At 38.1% G+C, this 13970-nt stretch overlaps 1 long non-coding RNA gene across 1 annotated transcript in view; it reads left to right on the top strand.

Moving 5' to 3' along the window:
• The first annotated feature begins 417 nt into the window (after window positions 1-417).
• The window catches only part of LOC140599881 (uncharacterized), a 35999-nt gene continuing 22446 nt past the window's right edge, over window positions 418-13970 (top strand). Inside the window, exons 1-2 of the long non-coding RNA XR_012002882.1 lie at window positions 418-568; window positions 3953-4168. This is a non-coding gene — a long non-coding RNA (uncharacterized lncRNA). The remainder of the gene's footprint in view (window positions 569-3952; window positions 4169-13970) is intronic.

A 13970-nucleotide genomic window follows, 5' to 3' on the forward strand; every position in this document is an offset into this window, starting at 1 on the left:
TTTGATTTGTCTACTCTCTTAAGCTTATCTGTTTTGGCAGACAGATCTGAAGGAGTTATTCACACACAAGTGTAATGCAATCTTCATTGGTCCTCTTCTAAAGAAGGCTGGGGGGGGGGGGTGTTTTGTTTTGTTTTTGAGATTAACCACACCAACATTGCTCAATGTTGTGGGTCAAAAGCCTGGATGCCTGTCAGAATGACCTGCATTTAAAATGCAGATGTCTGGGCCCCATCCCAAACCCTCTAATTTAGAATACCCACAGGGTGGAACCAGGTATTTATAACTTTTTAAATCTCCACAGGTGATTCTGACAGTCAGGGTATAGGGACCAAATAAATCAACCAGTAATGAGGTATTAGTATTTTTAATTTTTTTTTTAATTTTTTTTTTTATTTATTTATGATAGTCATACAGAGAGAAAGAGAGAGGCAGAGACACAGGCGGAGGGAGAAGCAGGCTCCATGCACCGGGAGCCCGATGTGGGACTCGATCCTGGGTCTCCAGGATCGCGCCCTGGGCCAAAGGCAGGCGCCAAACCGCTGCGCCACCCAGGGATCCCAATGAGGTATTAGTATTAACGTCAGTGGTTCTTCATCCTTCTATTTAAATTGAAAACAAACTTAATGAGGGTTTTCTTTCCTTCTACCTTTCCCCTGTCTCCTGCCTCCGAGGGGGGGCAGGGCTGGGGGGGAGCTTTGTGGGCAGTCTGAGTCCCACAGGCCGTCCGCCCACCTCTGTGGATCAGCTCCTGGCTCCTGCACATTCCTCTCACCCAGAGGAGGCCTGGGCTTCTCTAGGTTGCCAGTGATTGCACCCGGGGCCTTTGCAGTGTCTGAAAACCTGGGAAGTTTCCTGGGCAAACAGATCCACACCATCTTGTCCAGAATCCACTCAACTCCTGGGTCCCTCTCGGAGTCTCCAAGGTCCTGACCCAGCCAGGAAGAGGGGTGCTATTTCTTGGGCTCCTTCAAAAACCCCACCAGTAAGTGGTCCATTTACACAGCTTTATCTGCCTTCCTGGACCATGTGCTTGTTGAGGACAAATTTGCACATCTCCCCGATGGTGTGTAAGGCATGGAGCCTGGCACCTAACAGACATCAGTCAGGTATGTGATGAGCAAAATATGAGGGGAAAACTGACATCTACTCCATACCTGCTCTGGGCCCAACATGACGTGAGGCCTTTAGTTACATAGTCTCATGTACATAGTACATAGTCTCATAGTCTCATAGTCTCATCACATCCCTGTGAGGTAGGACTCATTAGTCTAATTTGCAGGCAAGAAGAGAAATTGTCAGCAAACGAAGTTCATTTCGTCAAAAAGGCAGGAGCCTAAAAAAAAGTGAGAATTTATTCCCCTCCTTCTTCCCTCTGCCTCATTTTCTCGAGATAATTTAAGCACACAGCTAAAAGTCTAGAGATCCTTTGTATGACAGATGTACAGTGATCTAGAGATGATTGTCCTCTTGGTTGCAAATTATCAAATTGATGAGGTCTAACCCAGACAAGTGCCCTCTCTCTTTCTACATTGTTCATTATCGTGAGATCTTGGTATTTCAAATAGGATTATGCCATTTGGGCTGGGCTCTTAAGATTTCCCTAAGGGCCAAGGCTGAGTAATTTTCAGGTAATGAGCGTTAATGTCCAAGGAAAGAGACATCCTGAATCACCTTCTGAACCTGTGCCATGGATCTGCTGTAATAGTAGCAGTAGTTCTAGAACCTTGCTTAATTGATCTTGTGACTTGAAACTGAATCACTTTCAAGGCTTCTCCAATATGGTTTTTGCCCTCCTGAACTATACTTTATTACAGTTACTCTTACCCAGACAAATGAAGAGAAAGAAAATGATAATTCTCCAGTGTTCCCACCTTCACTGAGGGGTCTCCAAAGTCATCCTGAGCCTCCTTTATCCACAAGGGCAGAGGGCACCACAAGCAAACTTTTCCCCGGCCTGAAAAATTATTGAGAGTGAGATGTAGAAGAAAGGGATGTTCTTCTACAGACTCAGGATTCAAGTTTCTAGTTCTCCAAGGCCTCTGAGGCACCACCCCAAGGAAGTAACACACACCAGTAGCACATCACCAGAGACAGAGTCTATATGAGTGTGCAATATCAGTATGCAACGTATAATAAAATTCACTAACCCAGACCCTGCTCACTTAAAATTTGAGGTCACAAAACCTTCAACCTGGCACTCTTTCCTGGGACACTTGAGGACACAGAGGCTCAGAGAGGCTAAGTGACTTGCCAGAAATCACACAGCTATCAAGTCAGCAGCACTGCGGTTTGAGAGGTTTAAAATTGGAGTCCAGTCCTGCTCCGTTTATGAAAGTACTGCCCTTAACATGAAGGGAAAGATGAAATTTAACCTTCTTTTAAGGTAAAATAATTTATCATCTAGAACACAGCGTAACTGAGGAGGGTATAGAGACGAGGGTAGACAGGAAAAATGTATGCTTTTCCCACTGGAAAAGAGGTGTTAGGCAGGAGGAAGAAGTAGGCGGTAAGAATTAAAAGGCTACTCTTCAATTTGCCAGCTGGGTAATCTGAGGAAAGTTAGTTGACAGATGTGAACTTCAAATTTTTTCATCCATAAAAGGGACCTACTCCCAAGATTACTATAAAATTTAAGTTAAATCATACAGATAAACTAGCTGAAACTTAGTTGCTCAATAAATATTACATCCCTCCCTCAAAACAGCTATAAATTAATCATTATTCTTCTCCAGTCATTAAAGAGTGACCCTTAATTTTTTCATGGCCCATCATTGCATTTCCTTATTTGCTCAATTGTTTATTTTCTGCCTCTTTCTACCAGGAGGTAAGCTCAAAGAGGACAAGTCCATTTCTGTTCTCATCCCCAGTTCCTACTACAGGGCCTGGCCTACAGAGACAATTAGAAAAAACTGACAAATGACATAAAATAATTAAAAAACCTCACAGGGAGAAACTATTTTTCCCTGCCATTATTTTTTTAGGGAAAGGTAATATTTTACTAATTCTTTTATCCTAAGTGTGTCCTATGTAAAGATTGTGTTTATATGCATATTTTATGTGTGTGTATATATATGTACATACATACACACACACATGAATCCAATATAGTGTACACTAATATGATATGTGTATACTAATAAGTCATGTAAAATATTAGGTTATATATAGTATCATATACTAATAAGTATTGTGTATATATGCACATTATACATGTAATTTATTACATGTGTAATAAATGATATAAACTAGATATTAAAATAAATTATGTACTAAATATGAGATACTATTTGCCATCAGGGAGAGGTAAAGGAATAGGTACTTGGAGAGGAACAAAAAGAAACTCAACATTAATCCCTAAATGTCTTATTTCTTTTATATGAAAAAAATGATAGAGTAAAAAATAAAAAAGCTAATTGAATAAGGGAGAAAAACTCGATGGGAAAGAGGCACTGATGTGAAAGAAATTAGCAGAAACTGACTCTGCCCTAACAACCTTATGAAGTAGACAGTCCTATTCCAAGTTTTCAGATGGGGAACTGAGGCCAAGCAATGTGTTCCAGGTCAAGTAGACAGCAGGCAGCAGTGGGGAAGTGAAAACAGAGGGTGTTGGACACCAGTCCCTGCTCCTACCTCTAGGATTCAGCTTGATTTCGAAGCCGATCAGATTACCATCCGAAGAATTCTCAGAGGATGTGTCTCTGGAAGAACCTACATCATTATGAGAGCAATGTCACTCTCTAGAGGACTGGGATCACTGAGCATCCTTCAGGCAAATACTTGGGTTTGTGAATCGTTGCCCTATAATAAATAAGATAGTGAATTAGCAAGTTTTCACTAGATTATAGTCATTAATAACCCCCAAATCTCAGTTGCTTTTCAACAACGAAGATTTATTTCTCAGTCCCATTTCATTTGTTGGCTATGGCTCTGCTCCTGTTTTTTCATGCAGGATCAAAGCCGAAGGAGCAGCTTCTCTAGGAGACACACTGGACATGGCAGGGGAGAGAAAATAGAGGCCAAACTGCAATGGCCCTTGGTGTTTGCCGGAAACTTCCACTCAGACATGGCATACATTGCTTCCTCTCACTCTATTGGCCAAAACAAATCACATGGCCCAGCATGATACCAAGGGGACCCAGAAGTAGACTCCTCCCACAGAAGCACTGTAAGTTGTATGGCTGTCGTGTAAAATTATTAAAAGGTGCAGTAAAAAAAATCAACAATAATACAATATTCCATAGATTCCATGTTCTCTGCTTTCGGTAATCAACAGGTAAAGTTTCTGTTTTCATTCCCAACAAACATACTGACACTTTTTCTTACAATTTATTTACTTATTTTTAGAGAGGAGGGGGTATGGGAGAGAGAGAATCTCCAGCAGACTCCTTGCTGAGTGAGGAGCCTCAGGAAAGGCTCCGTCCCACCACCCTGAGATCATGACCTAAACGGAAATCGAGTCAGATGCTTAACCAACCAAGCCACCCAAATACCCCTAACACTCACTTTTTATCATTTACATAAATTATTTCTTTCAGAGGTTCAGGCTACTGAAAAAAAAAGTATTTAAATATTCCCTGGAGTTCCCAGAAAGTTCTCTGCAACTTTCTGAGAGAAATGCCATAAATAATAAACAACCATCACCTGTTTTAATACTCTATGGTTCTTTCAAAAATTACAGCCACACCCTAACCCTAACTGATTTAAAATATATTCTCTTAGAACCACAGATGTTACTTGTGTAAAAATGACATTTCAAAAGAAACAAATGGCATAAGTACCCAAACTGGGTTCATTTTGCTAAACAATGGTTTGGAATGTTCTCATTGTGGGTGTTGCAGTCTAAATGAAAGGAAATTCAATTAGAAGTGCCTATGCTTGATTTAGTACTCTTGTCTCTGTATTGCCATTCTTAATATTTTTGAACAAGTGATCTGCATTTTTGTTTTGCACTGGACTCCACAAATTGAATAGACAGTCATGCTCAGAATAGATGTTCCCTCCCCTGGAACAATTTCTCTGTGACCCCTTCAGTAGAGTCAGGTGCCTCTCCCAGGTGCATTCATAAGGCCCTGTGATTATGGCCCTTGATACCCTGTACTGACTTTTTTTTATATTCTTTCTTTCTAATCTCTGGGTTCTTTGAAAACAGGAACATTGACTAATCCATCATTATATTTCCAGCATCTACTACCAAAAAAAAAAATACTTGATTAATAAATGATTATCAGACATGGCGAATATTTTCTTAAAATTCCCAATTTTGTGAAATGTTATCCTCCAGCGGAAAAGAAACCATTCAATCCTGCCATAGCATGCCTCCTGTGCTTCTTGCCAGGAATTGCCACTGTGTGTGTGTAAATATACACAGAGACCTTATCTTCTTTATCCATTTATCCATTAATGGACACGAAGGTTGCTTCCATGTCTTGGCTCCTATAGATAAATGCTGTTATAAAGATGAACTCCTTCAGCTTCTGTTTGTTCAGGAAAATCTTTATTCTTCCTTCGTTTCTGAAGGACAGCTTCTCCAGGTATAGAATTCTTGGATGACAGTTATTTTGAATAATCATCCTGGCCTGAAAAGTTTCTGTTGAGAAGTGCAGTCAACATGTAGCCACTTCCCTCATCCTTCTAATGCAGTCTGTCTATCTTAGTGTCTGTGGTATAGGGGGTGCCTCAGCCTCATCCTTGTGTTCTGTGATTCTCTTAGCACTGTCTTGTTCTTGAATAATTGTTAGTTGTTCTTGTGAAGGAGAGTGAAGTCAGAAATGACCCATGTTGCCGTCCTGGTGACAACATTTCCTCCTCCTTTGAATAAAAATAAATGTCTTGGTATCTTAGTTAAGCCTCAGACTCTTGGTTTTGGCTCAGGTCATGATCTCAGGGTCGTGAGATCGAGGCTGGCATTGGGCTCCACTCTCTGCTCTCAGAGCCAACTCTGCTTGACACTCTCTCTCCCTCTTCCTCTGCCCCTCCCTGACCTCTGAAAGAAAGAAATCCTTTAAATAAATAAATAAACTGGAGTATGTGCCATGTGTTTTCAGAAGTTCTGGGCTGTTAACCAAAAACCAAATTGGGACAAATTACATAACATCAGCATTACTTTGGGATGGAGGTATGCATCATGGTAAAGCATGTAGGTCAGCTTGCGGCCCAAACATTCCTGAGTTTAAATTCTGACTCTGCTATTTATTTGCTGTGAGAACTTAGGTCATTTACTTAAACTTATCCATGTCCATTTCCTCATTTTTTAAGAGAAGATAATAATATCTACCACCTCCTGGGTTTGTTAAGGAGAATAATGAGAAGGCATAGAACACTTAGCACCGAGCCCAGGAAGTACAGGGAGACTCAGGAGCAGCAGGCACATCCCTCAAGTGGCTCAAATGCCCTTCTTCCCAAACACTCCTTGCTTTCCCTCCACCCCATTCATATGCTATTCCCCTCATCACTTCCTCCAAATAAATCTCTGGGTATAGACTCAGTTAATCTTCAATCCACAATGGTCAATAAAATATCATTAGAAAGGAATACCCTCCACCCTTGGGTTTCGTAGAATGATTCCTTTGGTAACACCTTTAGTAACAGAGGACTTAACGTACTCTAAAAATATATGAATACATCAGGGTTGCCTGCTCTGATATCAGTAAGGAATTCAAAGTCAAAAAAAAAAAAAAAGTCTCGCTTGCTTTCCTGAAAAGGATATGGCGTCACTGGTAACTTTCTGATAAGAGGCGGCTTATGCACAGAATGAATCTCCTAGGCCCCACCCAGGGGAATTGTTCTCTGTGACATTTTCCTTTCCAGTTGTTTTTAACATTCTTCATAAATAATATTTAACAAAAAAAAAACTCAATAGTAAAGCTATTTTTAAAAAAAACCTTTCATCAAAAAAGCATGTTTTATTTATTTCAGTTGATTGGGGTGCTTGAATGAAACCTGTAAAGGAAAAGATTTTATAAAACTATACAAAGAGAAAGTGATTTTTTTTTTGTTTGTTTGAAATGCCTTAATGAACCAAAGTCCTGGTCATGTTCAAATGCTACAGTAACCTGAGGTTCACAGATGGACCATCACACCTCCAGCAAAGTATGCAAACATATGGGTGTACCCACACATGGACATTTTTTTGAGTGTGGGAGCCATAGTTTTCATGAGATTTTCCAAAGGATCTTAAGTTCCACACCAGCTTCTCGCCCTTCTCCCAAAAGTTAGGTGCTATCATTCTGATTTGGTATCTTCATTGATACCAAATGATATTCATTGATATTTATAAATTGAATAGCCACTTCTAATTCTATAAATTCAGATTTCTATTTTAGGAATTTTTTCATAAAGGCATCATGTACATTTGGAAAATTTTAAGGTTAGAAAGAAAACTGGACTCTAAACTGGTTTGATGTGGGCAGCCTGGGTGGCTCAGCGGTTTAGTGCCGCCTTCAGCCCAGAGCCTGATCCTGGAGACCCAGGATCAAGTCCCGCATCAGGCTCCCTGCATGGAGCCTGCTTCTCCCTCTGCCTGTGTCTCTGTGTCTCTCATGAATAAATAAATAAAATCTTTTTAAAAACATAAAAATAAAAAATAAACTGGTTCAATGCAATGTTTCCATGCAAACAGGGATGGGATTAAACAGTTTAATATCCCTTCCCATTTTAAGGACTTAGTTACTGGTTTGCCACTTATTTAAAGGGATGACTTTGAATCACCGTAGAAATATCCTTGGCTCTGAAATAATCAGGACATAATAGCAACTCTTCATAAAATATTGTTCACTGCAATGTTGTTTATAACATCCTAATGTGAAAAAAAATCAGCAAGTGATTGGATTTCCTACGGTAGATTACTCTGCAACATTTTTTTAAATGATGCTTTTAAAGAATTTTAACAGCATGGTAAAGGTTAACAGAAGTAAAGTAAGCTTAAAACAAAGGGAACAAAACTATAAATATACATTTATATTTATATACATGTATAATATACATTTATAGTATAAATGTGTTGCAAAATTATAGGTAATGTTTGTATATATTCCAAAGCTGCCTCTGTTATAAGTAGCCTCAAAGGACAGATATCAAAATGTTAAAGTTGTTATCTCTAGATGGTAGGATCATAGATTGTTTTGTTTACATTTTGCTGTTGGTGGTGGTGTTCTCTTTTTTTAAAGATTTTTTTTTTTTTTTTTTTAAGAGAGAAAGAGAGCATGAGAGTGGGGAAGGGGCAGAGGACAAGCAGACCTGAGCCTAATGCAGGGATCCATCCCAAGACCCTGAGATCATGACCTGAGCTGAAGTCAGATGCTTAACCAACTGAGCCACCAGGTGCCCCATGTTCTCTTCAATTGTTCTTGTCTTATTTTTTTTTTTAAACGAAAATACTTTTTTTGTTTCTGGTTATCAAATAACCATAAAATATTTAGATAGTGCAGAAAGACACCAATTAAAAAACAAAAATCAGGGCAGCCCGGGTGGCTTAATGGTTTAGCGCCGCCTTCAGCCCAGGGCCTGATCCTGGAGACCTGGATCGAGTCCCACGTTGGACTCCCTGCATGGAGCCTGCTTCTCCCTCTGCCTATGTCTCTGCCTCTCTCTCTCTCTCTCTCTCTCATAAATAAATGAAAAATCTTTAAAAAAAAAAAAAAAACAAGAAAAAATCACTTAGAATCCTGACACTGGAAAATGATACTATGAACATTTTGACATTTTGACATAATCATCCTGAGTATTTCTACACAGGTCCCCCTATACACACTCACTCGTGCAAACACACACACTACAAAAGAGAATTGTACACACGTGATCTTTATAAGTTTTTTTTTTTTAAATACACCATTTCTTAGAGCAGTTTCAGGTTTACAGAAACATTGAACAGAAAGTAAGAACAGAGAGTTGATGTATATTCATTCCTCACCCTCCACCACCCAGTCCCCCTATAATGAACATCTTACATCAGTGGGGTCATTTGTTACAACCGATGAGCAAATTATTATTATTATTATTATTATTATTATTATTATTATTAATCTAACGTTTACATTAGGATTCACTTTTCTATGGGTTTTACCAAATGCATTAGACTATCACACAGAATAGCTGTCCTGTCCTAAAAGTCCCCTATGCCCCACCTACTCATCCCTCCCTTCACTTTCCCCCAGCCCCCAGCAACTCCTGGTCTTTTCAAGGTCTCCATGGTTTTGCTTCTTCTAGAATGTTACACATCATGTAGCCTTTCGGACTAGCTTCTCTCCCTTAGCAACAGGCATTGATGGTTCCTCAGTGTCTTTTCTGTGCTTTCCTGATGTGATAGCTCATTTCTTTTTATCACTAAATAATATTTCATTGTCTGGATATACCACACAGTTTACTGATCTATCCACCTACTGAAGAATTGGTTGTTTACAATTTTGGGCAATTATAAATAACACTGCTATAAATATCCACGTGCAGGCTTTTGTGTGGACATCAGTTTTCAACTCCTTTGCATAAATACCAAGAACTGTGACTACTGGATCATATGGTAAGACTGTGTTTGTTTGGCTTTGTAAGAAACTGCCAGACTGTCTTCCAAAATGACTGTTGTAGTCTGCTCTTTAATTAATGATTTATTGAAGACATCTTTTCGTATAAATAAATAATAACTGCATAGTATTCTACAGTCCATAGATCCTGTAGCTTAGCCATTCCCCCTATTTATGAGCATCAAGATCACTTCCAGTTTTTTGCTATTGCAAGCAATGCTGAGATAAACCTCTTTGATCTGAGATATATACCTCTTTGATCATTTGTCCAATTATATCTGGAAAATAATCTGAAAAAATTTTAAAGGCTTGAACATATTTAGTTTTCGTGAATGGCTACACAAATGTGCACTCGCACTTGAGAACACTGTACCACCCTTGTCTCTCATAATTAGTCCTCCTCAACCTCACCAACCCAATTGGTAGAAATGTCCATCTCAGTATTGCTCTGGCTTATCTTTTTTAGATTCCTCAGAAGATTAGACATGTTTTCACTTTTGTTGGCGATTTGTATTTCTTTCTTTGTGAATTGTGTTCATATTCTTTTTACTTTTGCTATTGGAGTACGAAAGAGAAATTTCTTTGTTTTCTAAAATTCTTTGTATACCTTATTTCTGGTTTCTAGCAGGCAGTTTATTAGAATATGCACTATTAATTTAATAGTTCTTAAGAGCAAAGGGAAAGAGACATTATGTATACACTAACCTTGGAAAGGGTGAAAAAATAAGGAAATACAGTGTTTCTGTGATGTGTTGGTTTTTGAAAGAAATCTAACTTTCGTGGTGGCAATTTTGATTTTTGTTTATTTTGTTTTGTTTTCGCCACATTAAACTTTTATGGTCAGATTTGTGAGCCATTCATTTGCATTTTCTGGCCCTGTTGTCACGGTCTCACAAGCCTGCTCTAGTCACAGAGTGTGAGTATAAAAAGGTTCACTTGGGCAGCCCAGGTAGCCCAGCGGTTAGCGCCGCCTTCAGCCCAGGGTGTGATTCTGGAGACCCAGGATCGAGTCCCACGTCGTGCTCCCTGTATAGAGACTGCTTCTCCCTCTGCCTGTGTCTCTGCCTCTCTTTCTCTCTATGTCTCTCATGAATGAATAAATAAAATCTTTTTAAAAAGTAAAAAGGTTCACTTTAAGCGTTGTCTAGCAGCTTAATGTGTCTGTGTTTTTTAAGATTACACATCTTTTATCCATTTGTAATTTCTGTAAGTACAATCCCATACTTTTTTCTCCCCAAATGGCTATAGCAAGTTGTCCCAGCACCATCTATAAAAAGTCCATCTTTTGGGCCACTTTATCATATGCTAAATCTCCATCTATATTTGGGGCAATCTCTGAACTCAATATTTTTTCCATCCTTCCGTGGCTTTTTGGAGCTAAGACCACACTGTTTAAATTACCATAGCTTTTAATATCCCAGATAACTTCATGACTCACCCCCTGCAAGTCTTCACTCAAATACCACCTTCTCTGAGAGTCTTCCTGAGCACCCTACTTACAACCACAACTTCCGTCTACCCCCACCCTGCCCTGCGCCCTCCTTCTATCTAGTCCCTTCTTTGCTTCATTTTTCTCCTTAACACATGTCACTAGCTGACATCCTACATAGTTTACTTGTTGTCTGCGTTTCTAAACTAAGTTCCACAAGAATAGGGATTTTGGTCTGTTTTATGCACTTTCGCGTCCTCAGTGCCTAGAACACTGCCGAGCACAGAGTAGATCTTCAAAAATAGTTGTTGAATGAATGAATGAGTATCTGGTAGACAAGAGCATCCTATGTATAACCACGACCCTTTTTTTGAGAATTCACCAGCTCTTTTTACAAAACGATTTTTCCATGAAATATAGACTTGATCTGACCAACTAAAAAAGAAAAATCCATGGGTTTCTGATAAGATTACTGTTGAATAAAGAGATTGTTTTAGAAAGAATTGACAACTTTATAGCATTTAATCCTTCCAAGTATGAACCAGTTATTTTCCTTTTTTTCCTAGTCTTCTTTTACGTCCCTCAGTATACTTGAGTGATTTTCTTCATAAAGGTCCTATGTATTTCATATCACAATGGTTCCTAATCATTTGGGATTTTGTTTTTTTGTTTGTTTTTTAAAGATTTCATCTATTTATTTGAGAGAGAGAGAGAACAAGCAGAGGGGTGAGGCGGAGGGAGAGAGAGAAGCAGACTCCCTAAGCAGGGAGCCCAATGCAGGGCTCTATTCCAGGACCTCAAGATCATGACCTGAGCTGAAGGCAGAAGGTTAACTGACTGAACCACTCAGAAGCTCCTCTTTGTGATGTTTTTTTGTTACTACTTACTCATTTATTCGATAAATGTTTATTATTGTTTACTATGTACCAGGCACAGCTTTGGAGCTAGGGAGACAGCAGTGAGCAAGATGGTGTCTGCCCTCATGGAGTTCACGTTCTAATGAAAATGGAACTCTTTTTTTTCTCTTATATTTTTTAACTGGTAATTTTGGGTAGATAAGAAAGCTACTGAATTTTGTGCATTTACTTTTAACCTATCTTTTTACTAAAATCACTTGTTTCCAAAAGTATAAAGATGGATTTTCTGGCTTTACCAAATAAACAACCACATCACTTGCACTAGTGATAATTTTGTATCTCCTTTCCCACGGTATGCATCTCTAGATCATTTTTCTTTCTTTTATCCATTAGCACAATGGAGTTTTCCAATAGTCCCTATATTTACCCACACTTGAATTTCTGGAAACTATTTTTACAGTAAAAAAAAAAAAAAAAAAAAGCCATATTTAAAAAAAATCTTTAGGTTCGTATAATATACCAGAAATTTTAATTTAGATGAATCAAAACATCTGATATGATACAATCCACATCCATTATATGCAACTGCTGTAAAGGTCACTTTGAGAAAATCTTATGTTCCTTTCTCTTTACTGGCAGATTTTTGATATAAAATTGATAAAAAAGGAAAGAAGACTGAAGCTGATTTATGTTTAGGTGGCTAATTAATTTATTGAACCAGCTACTGCTGAATCTAATTGTTTTTTGAAACAAAACATAAAACCATATTTCTCCATTGAAAGTTAGAAAATATTAAATCTTCTTACTTTTTATATTATTTTAATTTACTAATTCCTTATGTGAATATTGCAATAGCCAACTATTTCATTTGCCTATCTAACCACATTGAAATAAGGCAGCATGAGTAAAGTTTTATGCCACATTTGTAAACTAAGATTTTCTGGGGAGATTCATTTGTCCTATTAAAATAAAATAGAGATTAAGGGCCATGATACAGTGCCCATTTCTACAGTTAAAAAAAATGAGACTCAGGAGTCCTATGTGTCTTGCCCATGCTCACACAGTAGGTCCCAGAGTTCAGACCTAAACTTTGATTTTCTGTTACCTGTGAAATATTCTTTCTACATGCTCTTCTTTTCACTTAGTATTATGCATGTAATTAGAAACACTCAAGTGTGTTTCCTCACCTACTTAGAAGATTTTCTCGACTGTTAGAATTGCATATTTTAGGAGGAAGTTAATTCTTATAAAATCCACATGCAATTTTTGACTTGATGGCACCCTTTTCCTGGAAGTTCAAATAATTAAGGTATGTTTGAGAAGAGTAAATTCTTACCACAGTCCTGTGTATGGGGGAACAGAAATGATGAGTCTCCTATGATATGAATCAACATTCTAATCATTTAAAAAATAGGTGCATTCATTCATAAGTGTCACAAAGCCCTCCCAACTGAATAGGAAGGAATATCTGAGTGGAACTGATAACAGCTAAGCCTGAAGAGGAAGCACAACAGCCCATTACAAGCTATTGAAAAATTCCATAAAAAAAAAAAAAAAAAAAGAAAGAAAGAAAAGAAAAAGACATACGGCAGGAAATTCCTGACCAGTAGTGTAATCTCTTACATAAATGTGCTGGCAGATAAATGGATTTTTATGATTTTGCTTACGCCCGCTGCATATTGCCTCTTTAGATATGTCACCTTGCAGATGTATTATAACTTCACTCTAGCGCTATTAAATGGTCAGATTCAATAAATTGTAGGTTCATTTTAATCCCTTCAAAATACTCTTGGCCCTTAGCCCAAAAGTGAGGGGAGGGGTGAGTAAACTAAAATACCCAAAGAAATTTGCTTTAAGTCTCAGGAAATATATTGAGAATTCAATACCCTAATTTACTATTATACATAAGGAATTAGGTAGTGGAAATTTTTACGTACTAATTAAGCCTACAGCTATAGAATTATAAACATGGCAATGAGAATAAAGAGCTAAAAGGTAAATGAGATAAATATGTACTAAGCTTCATGCATATGTTAAACACTGACCTGGATGTTTTACCTACATTATCTCATTGCATTTTTAGCAATACGGCACACAAAATGACTATTATGTTCATTCTACAGATCAAAAAACTGAGTTTCTAAAACATGAAGTTATATAATCCAT

The sequence above is a fragment of the Vulpes vulpes genome, chromosome 8 (assembly GCF_048418805.1).
Source record: "Vulpes vulpes isolate BD-2025 chromosome 8, VulVul3, whole genome shotgun sequence".
In the NCBI taxonomy this organism is placed as follows: Eukaryota; Metazoa; Chordata; class Mammalia; order Carnivora; family Canidae; genus Vulpes; species Vulpes vulpes.